Source organism: Ascaphus truei, chromosome 7 (genome assembly GCF_040206685.1).
Source record: "Ascaphus truei isolate aAscTru1 chromosome 7, aAscTru1.hap1, whole genome shotgun sequence".
In the NCBI taxonomy this organism is placed as follows: domain Eukaryota; kingdom Metazoa; phylum Chordata; class Amphibia; order Anura; family Ascaphidae; genus Ascaphus; species Ascaphus truei.
In genome coordinates, this window is record NC_134489.1 from 1,772,901 (window position 1) to 1,781,096 (window position 8,196).

General features: G+C 41.9%; 1 protein-coding gene across 4 annotated transcripts in view; it reads left to right on the plus strand.

Annotated features, from left to right (window-relative positions):
- Positions 1 to 5,525, plus strand: part of TBCCD1 (TBCC domain containing 1) — a 234,299-nt gene extending 228,774 nt beyond the window's left edge. For 3 of the 4 annotated variants that reach the window (XM_075606831.1, XM_075606824.1, XM_075606823.1), the window contains one exon: positions 4,635 to 5,525. The gene's annotated coding sequence lies outside the window, so the exon portion shown is untranslated. The remainder of the gene's footprint in view (positions 1 to 4,634) is intronic. The other variant, XM_075606821.1, reaches the window with a different exon arrangement.
- Positions 5,526 to 8,196: the final 2,671 nt, after the last annotated feature.

Below are 8,196 nucleotides of genomic sequence, written 5' to 3' on the forward strand. Positions count from 1 at the left end.
TTCCTCCTATGCTTTGCTCAGCATAATCCTATGTAGCCTCGTGAAGCTCACTTCGTTTGTGCAGTGCTCTGTCTCCTTTGCAGTTAACCTCTTGTGTACCGACTCGGCTTGTTTGTGTACCCTTCTGGATTTTGGACTTTAGCATACTCTCGACTGCGGCGATCTCCTACCCTTGAACACGGCATACGGACTCGGACTACGCTGCTCTCTCCAATCCCAGACCACGGCTTACAGACCCCTACTATCCTGTTTTCTCCAATCCCGGAACACGGCAAGTATACCGCATCTCCTACACTCCAACCCAGACCCGGCAACGCTAAACTATCTGCCTTCCAGGCACGCCTCCACTGCTGCAGGTGTGTGGTGTTATACCTTCCCACCTCAGTGCCGGGGTCTTGTCTTGTTTGTGGGCAGCGTGAGCGTTACAGAGGTTATGCATTTAGGATACAAGAATAAACTGGCGACTTGCACATTAAATGGGGATAAATTGAGGGAATTCTTGATGGAGAAAGATTTAGGAGTGCTTGTAGACAACAGGCTTAGCAATAGTGCCCAAAGTCATGCAGTAGCTGCAAAGGCAAACAAGATCTTATCTTGCATTAAACGGGCAATGGATGGAAGGGAAGTAAACATAATTATGCTCCTTTACAAAGCATTAGTAAGACCACACCTTGAGTATAGAGTACAATTTTAGGCGTCACTCCTTAGAAAAGACATTATGGAACTAGAGAGGGTGCAGAGAAGAGCCACCAAATTAATAAAGGGGATAGACAATCTAATTTGAGGAGAGGCTAGCTAAATTAGATTTATTTACATTAGAAAATAGGCATCTAAGAGGGGATATAATAACTATATACAAATATATTCGGGGACAGTACAAGGATCTTTCAAATGAACTATTCATTCCAAGGACAGTGCAAATAACTTGGGGGCATCCCTTTACGTTGCGGGCAAAGAGATTTCACCATCAACAAAGGAAAGGGTTATTTACAGTAAGGGCAGTTAAAATGTGGAATTCATTACCCATGGAGACTGTGATGGCAGATACAATAAATTTGTTTTAAAAAAATAGACATCTTTTTAGAAAGGATAGGTATACAGGGATATACCAAATAAGTAAACATGGGAAGAATGTTGATCCAGGGATTCATCTGATTGCCAATTCTTGGAGTCAGGAAGGAATTTATTTTTACCCTTGATGGGGTTTTTTGTTTGCCTTCCTCTGGATTAATATGTAAGTGTAGATATAGGATAAAGTATCTGTTGTCTAAATTTAGCATAGGTTGAACTTGATGGACGTATGTCTTTTTTCAACCTCATCTACTATGTAGCTATGTATCATGTATTAAAATTCACATGCAACAATTGGTTATTTTTACATATTATGACAAACGACTCCCTTTATGTAGCGCTGCCGCTTGCCCAGGCTCTTCCTGACAGTCTTCTAGGGTTTGTTTGTATAAAAGAGGGTCAAGCACATGTATACACACAAGTCCTTTAGGGACACTACACATTTTTAAACGCCGTCACTTTAAGAACAAAATAAATCATAAAAGGAAGCATCTTCTCCTGTCAGGAGTCTAACTCACATGCATATACTTATCTGCAATATTGGCTGGCTAAGCCAGTTACCAACTTTAAATAACACACAGGTATAATATCGAGTCCTTAACTGTGAGATGGGGACCGCGTCCCAATAGATCCCCCATTGCTGCAACATGGTGGTGGGGCCTGTGACGGTGAGGGGGTACCCAGGCCAATAATAAAGGTATAATGCCCGGCTTGGTGCCCCTGAGCCATGTTGGGGAATTGTAAAGTGCCAGTTCTGCAACCCAATGATGGCAGAAACACTATAATTGTAATGTAAATGTATGTGTGTCTTACTATTGCAGGAGTGTCAAGCAACGGAGATTTCCCTGCTTCAGCACAGACCATAATAGTAAGACCGGGCAGGGGAATGAATTACATTCAAAGGTCCCCGGTATATGCCCGAAACCCCAGACTCCAGATTGGGGGTCAGAACATCTCCCACCAGGTATAAGGTGGCAAGATTAATGTCATTTCTAAGTTAAAGTGTTTACGGTAACAGTGTTTTGCCTGGGAAAGTGTAAAGGAAAAATGTTATTTAAACTCAGCGCTTGGCAGCATAACAAGCGGCATTTTGCTAACTTTCGCTTGGAAGCTCCTAGAGCGCTGAAATTTGCTATGAATATCGTTCAGGTAAAAACAGAAAAAATCACATAACGCAATTTTTAAAAGGTTTTATAAAATTTGATGAATGAAAATACCCCTATTTTAATGGTTTCAACATGTTAGGCACATTGGGACTTTCATTCAAAACACTAGAGACAGAGGAAACACTTTATTTATGCTTACTGTCGTTTAGAAAAGCATGGCAGGAAATTCCTGTGAATGAATGGAGCGTCTCCAGCCCCGAACTTCTAAGACATCCCGCTGGCTTGCTGCCGTGATGTCTGTAAAAGTCCGAAGTTTAAAGGCTCCGGCCTACTAAGGTGTGAAGTGGGGAGGGGTAGCTCAAGTACCCCCATCTTAATGTAAAGTCCGGGCAGATCGACAAATGGCTGCCCAGCCCAGACTGAGTGTCGCAAGGTAAGGAGGTTGGGTCTCATATGCTAAGCGGCAAAGGTGCGAGGTTCACGTATGCCCTTAGCAAAATGAGAAGCCACCTCTGCCAGGCTTGTAAGGTATTGGCAACTCCAGGATATGTGGGAAAAATTATTTCCACTGAGTGATTGGCTGCACATTTTAACCCTATAAGAATCCGTGCAGCCCGTCCGGAATCAGATTCTAAGATTCATGCAAGTTCCATCTACAGTTCTAAAATTCTACAAGATTTCGTAACAAGCTTCAGGATTTCGTAAGAACTAAGTTTCCAAGTACCAATACCACAAAGCAGTTCCGTCGGAGTACACAGCGGTGGCAACTTGCACTGCTGATGGTGGACTGTTTCCAGCTCTGTTTGCGAGCAACTTCCGCTCCTGGGAAATTGCTCCTAGAGACTTTGTTTTGCAAGATTTTGTTTTGGGAACAAGTTATTTAGTTTACCCCCATCCCAGTAAGTGCATTGTCAGTGTAATTGTGTAAAATAGTGTGTATGTTATTTTGTGGAAATAAATTACAATTTATTTTATCTCTTCGCTTTGCTCAATCAAAGGATCCGGGTATAAATGTGTTAAAAGTGCTGGTCTCTCGTGACAGGGCTGTCTACCCCGAACTGGATACCGGGGAGCATCTTCCTCCCAACCTTCAGGCTCTACGAGAGAGACTGGAGCTGCAAACCCCACTGCAATATATTGTTCAGTTCCTTAATTAGGAGAGCATGTAAGGGAAACCAGAACCATTGTAAAGTCTGGTATGGACTTCCTATTCACCAGCCTTAGTGTCTGTGAATTTGTGGAGCGGGTCACTTCCATCCAAAGTCTGCACTTCTATAAATCGGACAGAAAGCTGCCCACTGTCCTGGGACTATGTCACAATATATTCATACATTGAGAATGGTTATTAATCAGTGCCATCTGACACACAACAAAAAAACACACACACGTGTACAATTTGCCAATTTTGGAAAAAAAGGAAAGGTGATCGTTGATGGAATAGGGAGCCTTGAGAAGGGCTGTGCAATTCTCCCCTTAAGAGGCTGAGACTCCTAGCTGCAAAACGTGTAAGGGCGGGAACAGCTGAGACTACTTAGGCCAGCCGAGAGTGCAGTCTAGGCTCTTGGTGACGTCACGGGAGAGGCAGACCTGGGAAATATCGCACACGAGGGCTTCATGGTGAGAGGACGCCAGCCACAAAGTGTACTCGGAATACAAGCAAGATGTTTAATATTGTGAGAGATGATCTCTGAATGCCTTTAATATAAGCATACTACACTATCGGCTGTTTTTTTGTGTGTGTTTCTTTGAGCCTATTCTAGGAGAAGAGAAGCGGTTTAAGACCCGTCTAAGAGCTAATGGCCACTAAACAAGAATTCACTTGAGTGCAAAGTACCTCATTTTATATCGGTATCATTACACTGTATGTATACATTTATATATGTTATAAGAACAGTCATAAAGCACACCTCTTCCATTTGACATGCAACCTGAAACTTCAAATTGTCCATGACGCAGATTCCATTTTTTTAAAGTATTTTTTTTTAATTTAGTCTTGAATATTTTGTTTAGTGATTTAAATATGCCTCAATGACCTGTACCCTAAAGCAGGCTCACTGTTGCCATGCCATTTCACTTATTTTGTCAAAACAAATTTCTTGTTTTGTAGAGCCTGCACATTATCTTCTATCCAACCAAACTTGTAATACGGTAACCTACATTTTTATTTACAATGCATTTCTGCAGGCTCTCACATCTTACTCCTAGTCGAGCTGTAAATTCGGACCCATTGTATGATGTGGTTATGAAACACAATATTGTTCGGAAGTTAAAATTTGACATCTTGGTTAGTTTCTCATTTAAAGCTTTCTTGCAGTGAACTAGGGTTAACCCTGAGCTTAGAAATAGAAAAAACGAAAAATGTTTGCTGTACATTTGTATACTGAATGATCATATTTTGTTGTGGCATTTTCAATGTTTCAGTATTAGCTGAAGAGTTTTTTCTTTTTTTCTTTGTAGGCTTACTGAAGAATAGGACTTCTCATCAACATCTGCGGAATTGATCGTTACAATTTCACATGGCAATGCGACTTTAAATGCACTTATTTTAATTATCTGCATATTGTTCTGCATTTTTTTTAGTATGTTGCACACTTCACCTACAGTACCTCACAAAAATGACATGAGAAAGTAATCAGGCAGACATAACTATGAGAAAATGCTGTTGTCGAAAACTTGGAAACTCCAGTTATGCACAAGCATTTTGTTAGGTTTGTTTTTGTTTTTTCGTACAAATTGCGTTCCTTTTCTTCTTAACCTGGTTACATACATTTCAAACACCTGTCGTACGTTGTGCGATCTACAAGAAGATTTCCGTTTTTGATAAATATTTATATATATTTTTTTTTTTAATAATGTTTTGCATCTCGGCTCTATTCTGTACAGCTTCAACTACTTCTGCTTTCTTTCCACATTTCTAAGCCCTTAATACTGTAGGTGTTTATTAAAAGCAAAGTAATAGGAGCTGTACCCTGATATTTGTTGTGCTTTTCATAGGTTTTTGAGCCTAAATTTGTTGAGCTATTAAACATACTGTATCTTAAATTATGAGATACAAGAGAGGATATGGTGTAATACACTTATGCTTTCAGTTTTGAACGCTAGTACACAGAACTATGTGGGGTTTGGGGAATTAATGCAATGCCTAGAATTTATTTTAATAAGAACTCTTCAACCTGTGTGTTTTCATCCCTCATTTTATTTTTGTTAATGTTGTCCATTTCTCATGTTGAGCAATATCTAAGCAAATCGTGTTCAGTTACTGTATGCTTCACTTAAGTGTTTTGGAAATATTCTATTAATAAATATTGTTTTATTATTATTAAAAAGTAGCATGTTGTCTGTTCAACAATGAACAGCGTTTTGATGCCAAATATAAAAACAGTGTGTTAATTCAACAATTATTTGTAATATACAGTATACATGAGTAAGATCATAAATTCTCAAAAAACATATTACATGGGTTCAACAAAGACTTTACAGGCAGGTTTTAATAATCTGAGGAATAATCTACATGGAATTAATTGGGATGATTTTGCAGGGGAAAATGTGGAAGATAAATGGGCAGTCTTTAAAAATGTTGATTATAAATTTAAATATATATAATAAATATAAAAACCATATTTCCTCGATTCTAAGATGTGTAATGGTCAGACCCCCCACCCAATCTCAAATTGGCCCCTGTGGGTGTAATCTGCTCCCAATTACATGTAGGTGTGTTGTGGTGCACCTGCTGGCAACAGGACTCCTGAGTCTCCCGCTGTTGGGTAATGGGGAATATCACCATGACAGGCGTCTGAGGTAGTGTTCTGAGTCCTACTCACATTTGGTACAGCGCCTCCACCCCATCGGGATCCCTACGGCAGCAGGAAGGAGTATCTGACAGGGAACTCCTTGGTGCATCTTTCTGGGGAATAACTCCAGACTCACTCAGGAAGGATCTCTTGAACCAGGGCATCTTTAATAGCATGTTACGTGGCAGACTGCCCATCATAGCGGTCGTACTTAGCCGCTCATTTCGTTGAGGTACTCCATGCAGAAGGTTCCTCCTCTCTTAATTAGTTGCTCTCCACCTCTCCCCTAAGGGAGACCACCAGCTGTGCCAGGTCCCTGGACACAGTGTGTAATCAGCTTGCACTTGACTCTCTGACAGACAGACTCGAACAGCTGCAGACACTTCACTCTGGATGAACATAACACAACCACCAACTTTAGGCAGTTCTGTGTCTTATATAGACTCCAGAAAGACCCACCTCTATGTCACTAACAGTGGACACAAAGCATGTTGTCACTTCCTTTGCTACATATGACACTTCACCAAGGTTTGAGGGCAAACCTCCATGATAGTGACTGGCAACCCTGCCTTCTTACCAGGATTACTGCCAGCATGAGAGAGATCTGTACACCAATTTTACACATGGCTATAATCTCCCCCTGGTGGAACCCAACGTCCCCGGCTGGGATCTAATTTGCGGATTTTTTTTTTCTTATTTTCACATGACTGAAATAGGTCTGCGTTTTAGAATCAATGTATTTTTTTTAAAAATCAGAGGGCGCTGCTGGAGATGCCTGCCGGGATCTTCACAGTCTGGAGGAACAGCACATGGGTGTGATCACCCCTCCCCTATCCTACCCTCCCCATGAGGTGCAGAGGGATCGGAAATGCCTGCCAGGGCACATCACATTGCCCAGAAGCTCCCCTTCCCGAATCCCGTGTGAAATACAGGAGGTAGCTGTGTCTCTCTCTGTGTCTGTGTGTGTCTCTGTATGCGTTTGTGTGTGTCACTCTGTCTCTCTGTGTCTGTGTGTGTGTCTCTCTGTATGTGTCTGTATGTGTCTCTCTCTCTCTCTGTATGTCTGTCTGTCTCTCTGTGTCTGTGTCTCTCTCTCAAATCAAATCAGCTTTATTGGAATGACAAAAGAACATTTCAGTATTGCCAAAGCATGAATAATAGGGGGTGGGGGACAATAATTACACGAATACTAGGGGGTAGGGTATAATGATTGCACGGTATATGGGTAACATTTTCTCACAGGGATGTGGGGGTTAGTGGACGTCTCTCAGCTTGTGCCAGGTGCTGATATAGTGTGCAGCCAGTTCTGCTGTGTTTTCATCTTCTCCCAGGAGGACCGCTATTTTTGGTTCTCCTCTATATTATTAAAGTTCTGGATAACAGCAGTTAGTTTCTCTAGGTGGGCACTCCTCACTTCAGAGTATTGTGTGTAACGCAACAGGAAGTGCGTTTCATCTTCTACCTCTCCTAGCTCACATCTTTGGCATATTCTCATCTCCCAGGGCTTCCAGTTCTGTCTGTCTGCCTGTTTCTATTTCTAGGCTGTGGGCACTTATTCTGTACTGGCCCAGGGTCTGTCTCTGTTTTGGGTCTTTTACCTTCAGTAGGTAGGGTGCCAGAGTGTATGCTCTCTGTAGACTGTGGTAGGTTTCCAGCTTCTTTGAGCGTTTGGATATCATTTTCCCACATTGTCACATACTGCTTCTTCATTTCGTTGGAGATTGAGTTGATTTCTTTTTTCGGCAGGTTGTTGATCTGTGTGGGGTTTTGTCCCTGGAGTGAGAGGACAAGTTGTTTGATTGGGCAGGGTTTAGTGAGGTGGTCCTGGCTTTGCATTGCTCTGTAGCAGTAAGACTAGGGATGGCTCTTGTTTAGGTGAGCCCAGAATGTCAGTGCTCTCTTCTGTACAGTGAGCAGTAGAGGAAAGCGGCACAGCTCAGCCCGGCATGCATTGTTTGATGTACTCTTGTGTACTTGGAGAAGTTGTTTGCAGAATTCCAGATGCAGTATTTCTGTTGGGCTGGTATCCCATTTTGTGGAGTCTGGGTATGTTACAGGGCCCCACATCTCGCTGCCATACAGAAGGATGGGTGTGATGATGCTGTTGCATATTTTCAACCAGATTCTAATTGGTGGTTTGAGGTGGTACATCTGTTTCCTTATTGCATAAAATGCTCTGCGGGCCTTCTCCTTCAGTGTATTTATGGCCAGGTTGAATTTCCCTGATG